Source organism: Bos grunniens, chromosome 9 (genome assembly GCF_055505025.1).
Source record: "Bos grunniens cultivar Pamir isolate PY7600 chromosome 9, Bosgru_T2T1.0, whole genome shotgun sequence".
In the NCBI taxonomy this organism is placed as follows: domain Eukaryota; kingdom Metazoa; phylum Chordata; class Mammalia; order Artiodactyla; family Bovidae; genus Bos; species Bos grunniens.
The window spans coordinates 30,282,479-30,294,873 of record NC_141173.1 but is presented as its reverse complement, the minus strand read 5'-3'; the positions used below and the strand labels follow the sequence as shown (position 1 = coordinate 30,294,873).

Sequence of the window (12,395 nt, the reverse complement as noted above, 5' to 3'; positions counted from 1 at the left end):
AAATGTGAATAAATTTAGATATGCACTATTCAGTTTTGATAAGCCAAAAAAACATTGGAACTTATTTAATACTCTATTTTTTTTTTAATGTTCTAAGAATTTGATGTTGGACTGCTGACTTTTTTTTTTTTTTTGCTAAATAAGAGCATTTTTAAAATACCAGCTTCTACAATCTACCATCTTCATCATTTTATTCAGAAGTATCAGAATACTAAGAAATAGAAACAACATCATCTTAGAATAGTATCCACCTTTTTAAAATGGAATAAACTTCAATTAAAGAAAAAAAATGACTACACTATTTTCATTTACTCATTTATCCATAGATCTGTAAAAAAAAAAAAAGAGAGAGAGAGAGAATCACAAAAGCTCAGCATATGCCCTCCAGTAGTTTTGGAATCACTAGTGAAAATGTTACCTGAAAACTGGTTCACCTCTTTGTAGATGTGGAGTCAAAAGACACAGTCAAGTCAAAGATTGGGAAAAGAAAGGATTTATTATTTGCTTCAAGTAAAGGGAACACTGAAGGTCTTTTCCAAAGTAATGTCTCCTGGAACTGCAAAACTGGGGAAGTTTTAAGTTAAGGGTACATGCAATTCATGAAGCGGCTTGAGTAGAGGAGAATTCAGCATGGGATTGGGGCAAAGGTCGACAGAGTCTAAGCTTTAGTTGATTGAAATCACTGATAGTTCGAAAAGGGCAACATCATCATTCCCTAGGTTCCAGTTGATTGAGTGGTTGAGTGCCCAAGAGGGCTTTCATTCTGCAAAACAGCTCAAGAAAATGATTTGGGATTATCTTTACCACTGAAACAAGGGCTTCCCTGATAGCTCAGTTGGTGAAGAATCCACCTGCGATGCAGGAGACCCCAGTTTGATTCCTGGGTTGGGAAGATCTGCTGGAGAAGGGATCGGCTACCCACTCCAGTATTCTTGGGCTTCCCTTGCGGCTTAGCTGTTAAAGAATCTGCCCACAATGTGGGAGACCTGGGTTCGATCCCTGGGTTGGGAAGATCCCCTGGAGGAGGGAAAGGCTACCCACTTCAGTATTCTGACCTAGAGAATTCCAAGGACTGTGTAGTCCATGGAGTCTTAAAGAGTTGGGCACGACTGACAGACTTTCACTTACCATTGAAACAGAACTGGGAGTCTTTACAGTTGGTTTATTATCTCTACTGTTGTTACTTTACTTGCTGATAACAGTTTGCTCTTTTGTTCCCCACAAGATCATTATTACCGAGACCTGTTCAAAGGCAACCATTGTGACCAGGCTTGGATTACAAAACGGCTTAGGCCAAAATAACTTAAGTCAAGAAAGTCATTCCTGGTTCTCTTTCTGTAGAGAACTCCTCACCTATCTGTTTAGAATTATTCTGCCAACAAAATTATTCAGATTTTTTTTTAAATAAAAGGAGACCAAGTGAAATGATTTGCACACACACACACAAAAGTAGAAGAGCCACAGTTTGAACCCATATTTTCCTATTCAGAGCCCATCTTACTGAACACTGATTTGCCCAAAACCTTTATGGTTCTGTCTTTTCCCCAAATAATTTTGTCTCATCCATTCTTCTGTTACTCTTAACAAACTGTGACAATGCATATTATTGTTGTTTAGTTGCTAAGTCATGTCCAACACTTTATGATCTCAAGGACTGTAGCCCACAAGGCACCTCTGTCCATGGGATTTTCCAGGCAAGAATACTGGAATGAGCTGCCATTTCCTTCTCCAGGAGATGTTCCCAACCCAGGGGTCAAACTCGTGTCTCTTGCATTAGCAGTTCAGTTCAGACACTCAGTCATATTAGACTCTTTGCAACCCCATGGACTGAAACACACCAGGCTTCCCTGTCCATCACCAACTCCCAGAGCATTAGCAGGTGGATTCTTTACCACTGAGCCACCAAGGAAGCCTTCTGTCAGAAATTAATCCTAGTTTAATAACTGCAGAGGGCAAGTTATTTAAAAAAACAGAATCTAAGATGAAAATTGATCTGAGGTGGTCTATTGGTTGAGTCTTCTTTTTTTAAATATTTATTTTTATTTATTATCTATTTGGCTGTGGTAGGTCTTAGCTGTGGCACTCAAGATCTTCAATCTTCATTGTGGCATGTGGGATCTTTAGTTGTGGCATGTGGGATGTAATTCCTTGACCAGGGATTGAACTGAGCCCCTCTCCATTGGGAGTGCAAAATCTTAGCCACTGGGCCACTAGAGCAGTCTAATTGATGAGTCCTCTTTGTAACAGCACTTTGAAAGGTAAGAGAGGTAGGACTGGGCAGAGAAAAGCTGAAGAACAGCAGTGCAATAGCAGCAGTGGCCTCAGTAAATCCCCTCAAAGAGTCTTGGAAGTGGCATTGCACTTCAGAGATGTTCCAAATTGAGACAAGAGGGCTAGGTCTTTGTAACCCTATGTCGACTAGTCATTAGACACAGGTTTTTCTTGGAAACAGGCATAACCTTGCAGAGGCTGCTTCTTCCAACAAGGAGAGGTCTCTGAGAGGACTCTGTTGAGAGCTGGCAATGGGCTACACCACCAGCAACTGTGGTAATGAGAGCATGGGCCCTTAATGGGGCATGGGCAGTGCACCAATGCATTCACTGCAGTGTTCTCCTTCAGGTACATTGAGCCTGATATTTCCATTGTAAGCTTTCAGAGTCCCACTTCTTCCCAGCCAGGTCCCTGCCTGCAGGAGAGGATTGAAAACTCATCCTTCACTGCAACACCCTAGTGTAGGGCAAACCTGGGTCTGGTCCTCAGCTTTTTGTGCTTTTGGCTACAGAAATATGTATTCTGTGTATGCTGCCAAGGTCTCTGGCTTTCATATTTCATTTGACTTGGTAATTAATTGCCCAAGACATTTTATTTTCTTTCTCTAATGTCTCAGTAGCTTCTGGCTATAACTCTCTGATTCTATATTTTTATAATTGCGACTCCTCCTGACCCTCTCAAACACCTGGGGGTATTTCTATTATCAGCATATTTCCTTCCACTTGTATCCCATTCCAACTGCACAGTGGCAGTATGCCAGAGGCTCTCTGAACTCCACCTAGTATCAGTAATAGGTCCTCATGGCTGCAGGATAAAGGTTGATTCAACTCCAAAATCCTATTTTAGAACTAATTCCTAAAGCTAGCTCTCTTAGATGAGTATCCTAGGGAATAGGCTCTGGTAAAATTTAAGGGCAGAAACAATACCTCTAAAGGAAAGAGGGGAGAAAGACTAGGAAGAGGGATACTTAATATGTGAGGCAGTTTCTACAGAGGTTCTCAGACAAAGGAAAGGTATTTGTGCCCTTATGCACAGGAGACGCAAGAGACATGGGTTCGATCCCTGAGTCCAGAAGATCCCCTGGAGAAGGAAATGGCAACCCACTCCAGTATTCTTGTCTGGAAAATTCCATGGACTGAGGAGCCTGGTGGGTCCTCAAAGGGTCGGACATGACTAAGCACATGCATGCACACACTCCAGTATCTAGCATCACTGGATATGAACACCATCACTCTGGGTGAGATAGCTCTTTGAGGTTGGGGGAGGCAATTCCTAGGGAGGGACTTATTTGTGAGTCATCAATAGGCAATGGTCATAGCAGTTAAGAGATTGGGTGCTTTGGTCTTAAATGAGAATTTATACTTATTGACCCAATCACATCTTTCAAAGGAAATCCTTGGCTACCTGCCCTTTGTATAGGCTACTAAAAGATATTAGCATTTCTAACTTCTGCTGCCACATGTCCATTACAAATAGATTGTGAACTATAGACTAGAAATGCTTACATTTATTATCTTCTTCAGATTCAGTCATTTATTTATCTTTCATTCAACAAATAGCCCTCCAAAATACTAATGAGTACTCATCAAGCACTGAGTTGGATAATAAGCCTATAGCAATATATGTGATAAGCAAGTTCCTTCTGTCAAGGAAGTTGCATTTATTTGTAAGACAAGCAATAAACCACTTATTAATTTATTGAATTAATATTTGAATTAGGCATCTACTATCTGGATATATCTTATTTCAAATACTAAGGAAATCACGGTAAAACAAAAAAATGTCCCTGCTGTCAAAGATCTAACATGTGAGTAGGAGAGATGGAAAACTTGTAAATGAGCAAATGAAAGAGTGGTATTATTTCAGATAGTGACAGATGCTATGGAGAAAATAACACATAGTAATGTGATGAAATGTGATGAAGAGTGGAGGACAGTCAAGGAGGGGTCTATCTAGAAGGTGGTATTTGAGATAAAACTTGAGTAGTGAGAACAAACCAGTCATGTGAAGGTCAGAGAGACATGTGCTAAAGCACAGGCAACAAGTGAATGCCCTGATGAAACAGGAAGGAGGCCAGAAGTATGGCTGAGGAGGGACGGTAGATGGTGAGGTTAGAGAAGCGGGCAGGACGTGCAGGCCATGGTAAGGAGTTAGGATCTCCAAGTGATAGAGAAAGTATCAGAGGCTTTCAAACAGGTGCATGAAGAGTCTGACTTCAGTTTTTTGTGTTTTAATATTTATGAATATTGATTTATTTGACTGTGCCTGGTCTTTGTTGCGGAACACGGGATCTTTGATTTTCATTTGGTACAAGAGACGTTTAGCTGCACGTGTGCACTCTTAATCATGGCACGTGAGACCTGGTTCCCTGAGCAGGGGTCAAACTCAGGGTCCCTGCAGTGGGAGCACCGAGTCATAGCCACTGGACCACCAGGGAGGTTCCTGATTTAAGTTTTTTTTTTTTTTAAAAAAGATTATTCTGATTACTATAAAAAATTGAATATGTGGGATCGATGTGGAAGCGGGTCCTCCAAATAGAGGGTATTGGTGTAGTCTAAAGCAATGATGTTAGTAAATAAAGAGAAAAAACCTTAGAGATGGAGATGAATGAATATTTACTGAGTGGATTTTGGAGACTAGTTTACTAGTGACTAGTTGATGATTAGGCACAGGAGTGAGGGAAAGAGGACCAAAGGATCATTCTTTTTTCCTTTGATTATATACTAGACAAATGATGAGATAAAGGTGGTCATGCCATGAGAGTGATGTGATAGGGAATAAAGGGTGAGCATATTTATATGTAGATAGCATGGTTGTGAAAGGCTTCTTGTTAAGGTAATGTTTGAGCAGAGATCTGAGGCATAACAATGATTGGCCAGATGAAGATCCAGGGCCAGAGTGATTAGTCCAAAGGGCTACTGACGCCACAGCAAAGGCTTGATATCAACAGGAACCTATGATGGCTGGAGCACAGTGAGGGAGGGGAAAACGCAATGAGATATGGCTGGACACAGAAGTAAGAACCATAAAATAGCTACTCACAACTCTTTCCCCTAGACCTGTACATAAATCAGCCAATTCATTGATTAGACAAAAGCTCTGCGTGAGAACTGGAAGAAGACCAGTATGCCTGGGGGCAGGGTAAAGTTTTTGTAACTCCCAGTATTTGGCAAAGCTGGTTTGTTTTACCACTTAGTCCCTAGGGCCACTTTGACATCTTTTAATTGTGCTTCAAGATTCCCTATGACTGAGTAAATGAAAAATTCATTTGTGCTTTTTCATTTTAAATTTAGAATTAACTTTTGGCAGGTTTACTAACAATAATAATATAGAACACATGTAATGTGCAAAATGCTCTCAATTTTCAGCATTTCTGTAAGATGACACAAATCTTGTTTTGCTCATTTTATCAATGAGTTGAGTTGAGTCATGGAGCAGTTTAGTGAACTTGGCTAAATGAATTCCCCACTGAAGCAGGAGTTAGGATTAGCAATCAGGTCCCTTGTTTCTTAGTGCAGAATCCTTTCTAACAGAACATTTTCTCTCTGAAAATGATGAATCATCACAGATAACAATGTTTAGCAGAACACAGTTTTGGAGCTTTGGTCTGAGCAAAACTACAGAAAGAAGCAACAGAGAACAGCATTCTGTCCAATGAAGAATACTTTAAAATAAACAGGTAAGGAAGAAGAAAGCCAGGAAATTTAAAAACCGAAAGGGACTATTGCTTACCATTTTCTTCCCCCATTTCTAGTTTTTCCCTTTCCTGGAAAATGCCTATTTTTCTAAGATCAAGAACAAAAAAATTTTAACTGTTGGTCTCTCACTCACACCTACTTTAGAGCTGGAGAATTTGGTCCTTATTACTTCTTTCTCTACTTTTTACATTTTAACTTTGTGGATTGACTTTTTTCTTTTTAATTTAGATTGCAAACACTTGGAGAACAGGGTGCATTCTATACAGTGTAGAGCACATTATGTAAATATACAGCAAACATTTTCACAATGATTTAGCTTTTTTAATTTTTTTTCAAACAAGCAATTATAAAGGGACCATGACTACTCAGTGTTGGTTCATTAGCTAATAAATGCCCATCCAAAAAATAGGCACCAGATCTGAAGCTGAGTTTCAATGTGTTCAAGACAGTACATGTGGGTTTGGAAATTCACGATGATCATAGGTTGTGGCTGAGTTGATAAAAGGAGTATAGACATAGACTAAAAAGCCTCTGCCAACAGGTGAAACTTTTTCTACTTCTTGTGAAACAAATCTTCTAAAAATTACTAACCTGAAACTTGGTTGAATAATTCTGCATACTTCAGCTATAAGAGTACTAGGTGTTTCTGTACTAATTGGCTCTTCTGGCAGCTAAGGTTCGAGACCTTTACTTCAAAGTAATGCCTTGAAAATATGTTATTTGTTCATGTGTTAGAAAAGCAACTTGACTCTTTTCAATTATTCATTTAGGTACACACAGGTTCTTCCTCAGTATAAACTTTTGAGACAAGTATGGATAATTGTGAGATTCCTCTTAAGTTCTTCAGTTTTTCCTTCTGAAACAAAAGGCTGTATTTCTTCTTCATCCTGATAGTCAATTAACTGTTGCTATTGGAACACTCTCAAATTAATAACAAAAAGAGGTTACTCAGAAGACTTGGTTCTGAAACTGAATTTTAATAGCATAGGTAGAAAACCTAGGTGTGTGTTTAAAATATTTTGGTTTCTAATAATCTAAAATATTAAAAATAATGACATAATTATTATTATTTAATAGCATATAGTAATATATTTTAAATATCTATTTGATGTGGTTGAAATGAACTCTGAGATGAAAGCCAACAATCCTCCGTTTCTTTGTTCTCCTCCCAAATCCTTCTCCATTGATCACAGCTACTCACTCGCCACTCATTTACACAGGGCATCCTGAAAAGACATGTTGGAAAACGTCTTCCCTTTGAGGGATATGCAATTTCACATGCTATATATCTTATCCCCCCTCCCCCTTCTCTGCTTCATGAGCGGTAAAATCACTCTACATGTTTTGTCATCCCAAACTGTGAAAAATATTAATCTGTTAAACTGAACATTTTTTATACACAAGTTTTTATCAAAGAGAAATGACTTTTTTTTTATTTTCAGGCTGGGTTTTTTAGGGGAAGAGAATCTAAAGAATGATCAGATCACAAAAAGAAGCAATGGTCTATGCTCACATATTTCTATTACATCATAAGCCCATTATACATGCGTTTGTACTCTTGACCATTCCTTGCTTTGAAGACTACAATGTTTTGCACAATTCAATTTTAGTCAAATAACTATCTCAAAATATACTTTATAAAAAGTAGAAACGAGCTTCAACAGACTGCAGTGACACTCCAGCAAACGGCCTGGAGCCTCACTAAGAATATTGTCAGAATTTGAAGAGAAATTTGTTCTAGGCGTGACATAAAAATGTAAAACTTGAATTTCTTGCACAAACTTAAAACCAAAACGTCGTATAACCTCTCTGTGTTTTGGACCCAACATGTCTCTATTTGGATAAAAACTGTTGAATGCACATTTTTTGGTGAACTGTCAACAGCAGAGCATGAAAACAGATGTGTTTCTGCTCTTTTCATTATTAGAGAAATAAGAGCAGCTGTGCGGGGCCTGTGTGTGAGGAAAGCTCTCAGTGCAGCCTTCACACTCTGGACGCTGGGAAACCCGGCAGTGCAGACCAGGGCTCACATCATGAGCATCTTCAAACAAGGCCACTGGGGACAATTCCCGGGTGCTATTCAGGGCCTTGCTCCTTTCTGGTTTCGCTGTTTTCCTGGTACCAGAGTTCTGTGCAGGAACCTGTGCTAAAGTGAGGTAGAGTTATTATGGCCTAAGTCTGCATAAAACAATAAGAAAGGCTATTTCATCAGAATCTGAGACTCTGTCATTAAAAGAGTGAGTGTAGCTTATTGCATTTGAGAGAGACAAGTACAAAATAATGCTAGCGCTTCGACAGAGTTCTGCTAAGACTATCTCAATGTGGAAGACCAAATATGCCCTTTCTAGACACAATACATGCAGTGGAAGAAACCCAGCATGTTTGGTGAAAGAAAAATAAATCCAAGTATAAAAACAGAGTCTTCTTTCATGCCCTTGTTGACCTGACAGTAACCAGATGGTAAGGTTTTTTTTTTTTGCATTGAATTGATGGTTTTCGTGCAGAAGGGCTATTTTTGGCCCAGTTTGGGAAATTTGTCACAGTTTGTTTGTTTCAGTTTTTCTCTTCCTCCTGTAGAAATCCTGTGTGTTTGTGTGTGTGTGTGTGTGTGTGTGTAGGGGAGTGTGCATGTGTGAGGAGGGAGAGTACTTATATATGTGGCAATGTACTCAACCTGCCTTATGTAGAGCAGAAATTATCCCTCAGCGAAGAGAACAAAGATTAAATGTGAGAATGAAGAAACTAGATTGGTGTTGATCTGAAGTTTGAGTTGATATTATATTCTGATCAGAATTAGAAAAGATTAAAATGAAGACACTGATAAAAGAGTAACATACTTTATAAATTTTCTAAAGACTGCATTTGTTGAGAGTATTTTGTGTAATTTTCTTGAAGGGAGGAATAAAATCAAGAATGAATATCATTTAAATGGGCAATAGATAATCAAGCAAGCCACTATATTTAAGGTGTAATTGCTGTACTTTCTTTAGGTGTCTGTATGACAGTCACACAGCACTGTAGCCTTAGTCAAAATCCAGGCCACAGAAATAGCTGTAGGTGATTCTAACAAGAAGTGCAATTCTGCAGCATTTATTTTCACAAAGTGCCTGTGTGGCAGAATCTCCTAAAATTTGATATTTTCTCCCTCTCATTATAGATCTCAGAAGACTCAGGTTATGAAGTAGCTTTAAAAGAAGAATGAGGAAGAAGAGACTATTTAGGTATGGGTTCCAAAAAGCCTTGGCATAAACTCTGAAACTCTAACCCACACCAGCAATTGTGGAGAGTTACTCAGAAAGCGTTTCTTTACCAGATGACGTTATTTTTGATTCTGTAAGTTCAGCTCATATGGTAATTTTCAGTCTCTTCTCTTTCTTTCTCATTCTCTCTCTCTTTTTTTTTCTTTTTGGTTTTCAAGTGGTACCTTATATTTGACTAAGCTCAGATAAATGTAGTATGAAAAAATAGACATCACAGAATGGTTAGGAGTAACAGTTCAAATGTGCAGGATGTTTGATCAACTATCAAAGAAGTGTTATACATTTAAAAATTAGCACAAATTTAGTCAAATCCTATTGATCCTTAAAGCCCAATTTTCAAAAATAATTATGTCCAGGTTGCTCCAGCTGAATATTTTGGACCGATAGTGGGTTGAATGGGAATTCCAAAACCTCCACTCTGTAAGAGAAGGAGGTAAAGGCAGACGCCAAGGGAATAGGCAGCACCTCCTAAGGATATGACCACACTCTAACCCCCACAGCAGGGACTGCTGAGATCAACTTCTAAGTTTTTGATTTGTTTACTCTTTTGTATTCCTGCCTTCTCCCAGAACATCTAATCCCCATTTCTCTGGGCTTGATCTAAATCTTGTATTAAGTGCAGAGAATGTGAAGAGAGTAGTAGATTCCAAAGCGCGCTCACTCACAACTCCTTTACACTTATCTGCAAAATCAAGTTAACTAAGCATCAGTTCAGTTCAGTCGCTCAGTCATGTCCGACTCTTTGCGACCCCATGGACTGCAGCATGCCAGGCTTCCCTGTCTATCACAAACTCCCAGAGTTTACTCAGACTCATGTCCATTTAATCGGTGATGCCATCCAACCATCTCATTGTCTGCCGTCCCCTTCTCCTCCTGCCTTCAATCTTTCCCAGCATCAGGGTCTTTTCAAATGAGTCAGTGCTTTACATCAGGTGGCCAAAGTATTGGAGTTTCAGCTTCAACATCAGTCCTTCCAGTGAATATTCAGAACTGATTTCCTTTAGGATGGACTGGCTGGAACCCCTAAGTGTAGCATCTGTCAACTTTCTCTTCCCCAATTCTGATACACTGATGTACATGCACATCTTCCAATCCAGGACGAGCCCTCCCTCAGGATCAAGGCTAAGCTCTCCACCATGCTCATGATTTCCTCCCTTCTTGGAATGGGACCTCATGCATCCATTTCCCCCACTTCTCCCCCACCCTCATTGTCTTTGGTTTATATTAGAGATAAACCTCTCCTATCCTTAAAAGAAGTTCTAGCTTGAGCCTGTTTCCCATTCTATTCTCCCACTGTAAATGTCATAGCAGCATTTTCCTACTCTTTCATCTTTTCCCCCATTTACTCTTCAACCTACTGCAATCTGGCCTTTTTCCCCACTCCCAGGAGCAATTCCTTTACACCACTCCTTTGATTCTCTTCTTATTACTTCTCTGACTTTCCTTCCTGGTTTCTTGAAAGGCTTCTCTTTTTCTGCTTTCCTCTAAGATTTTGATGATCTTCAGATTTCCTTCTTACAGCATATACTCTATCCTAGAGATATCTTTCTGGCTTCAAAATTTTAACTGTTGTCTGTTTACTGAAAGCTTCTCAATAAATTTCTCTAATATGATTATCTCCTGAGAAAAAAGTATCTTGTATTTACCGCCTCTGAATATTTACCCCTGGAATTCATGACTCTTCCATCTTAATGCCTCTGAATAGAATCAGTCTCCCTCTGCTATTCCTGGACTTTGCCTTCTCCCTTTCTCTCACATTGTTACAACCAAACAACCACCAAGTCTTACAGACTTAATTTATTAAAAATTTCTTGGCGTTTTATCATTCTCTCAGCACCTCTTCTCTGGATTACTATAACAACCTTCTAAATGGTGGTGCTGTCTCAAGCTTTTTTTTTTTTTTAAATCCATCCTGCACACTGTGATTAGAAGGGACTGTCAAAAATCTATTTAGCTACCACCCTTTTCAAAGCATGGGCTTCTCTGGTGGCTTAGCAGTAAAGAACTCTCCTGCAATGCAGGAGACACAGGTTCAATCCCTGAGTCGGGAAGGTCTCCTGGAGAAGGAAATGGCAACCCACTCCAGTATTCTTGCCTGGGAAATCCCATGGACGGAAGAGCCTGGAGGGCTTCAGCCCCTAGGGTTGCAAGATTCGGACATGACTTAGCAACTAAACTGCCACACCACTCACTATTCAAAGTATGAAATGGCCCTTATTAATGTAGCATATAAATTTTCCATCATCTGGCTTCTGCTACATTTTCAGTAGCAGAAAGTCCCAATCTTAGTCTGTTTGCCAATGTTTCTTTTCTTTCACCACATTTATCTTGCCTTCACAGCCTTTCCTATAGTTTCCTCTGACTGAAGCACTTTTCGTTTGTATCTTCATCTAAATTCTGTTTACCTTTCAAAGTATCACTTTCTATACAATGCCTTCCTCAATATGTCCTCAAGACTGTCAACCTCATGGGTGGGAAATATGTCTGCTGGTGATTTGGGGCCTCACAGTATCAGCTAGATATTGAGAACAGACAAGTAGTAAAGGTCAGATTAAGTGCTTTGCTTTTTTAGCCAAGGTAAATGTTCCAAAATCCTCTAGGAGTATCCATTGTGTTGAGAAAGTGGGGTAAGATAGTAGAATACAGACACCAGTAAGTCAAAAAAACAGCAGTGATTTCAGATTTTAAAATTACGTCCAGAACTTTGGTTGTGGTTACTCCCAAATGAAATTGAGGAGGATCAAAAACATTGGAAACCTACTAACCTTTTGAGGACTTTATATTTTCAAAGAATGTACAAATTAAGTTTACAAAGATATTATGAGTCAAACTAAAATCAGATCATTCTGAACCAGAAGAAATCAAACTGAAAAAAGGAGGGGAGCCCTCAAACATACTTCAGAAATGACCACAGAGGACACTAGACTAGAAATTAACTTCCCAGTGGGCAAAGTCACGGGCTCCTCACAGAGAGACAAATTAGGGCAGGAGACTGTCTATATAAGGAGCTTAATCTAAGGCATATAATTTTCATGATTCTTACCAACAGTCCTTGGTAATCTCTATGGATAGATAACTGTTCAGGATTTCCTATTTTTCCTCATTTAAAATTAGAGATTTTAAGACAGTTATCCTAGTCTATTCCACCACTGTAAATTTAGTATAG

At 39.2% G+C, this 12,395-nt stretch overlaps 1 long non-coding RNA gene across 2 annotated transcripts in view; it reads left to right on the top strand.

The window, feature by feature from the left end:
* The window catches only part of LOC147365740 (uncharacterized), a 234,629-nt gene that overhangs the window by 147,843 nt on the left and 74,391 nt on the right, over positions 1-12,395 (top strand). For both annotated transcript variants that reach the window (XR_015132330.1, XR_015132329.1), the window contains one exon: positions 9,127-9,190. This is a non-coding gene — a long non-coding RNA (uncharacterized LOC147365740). The remainder of the gene's footprint in view (positions 1-9,126; positions 9,191-12,395) is intronic.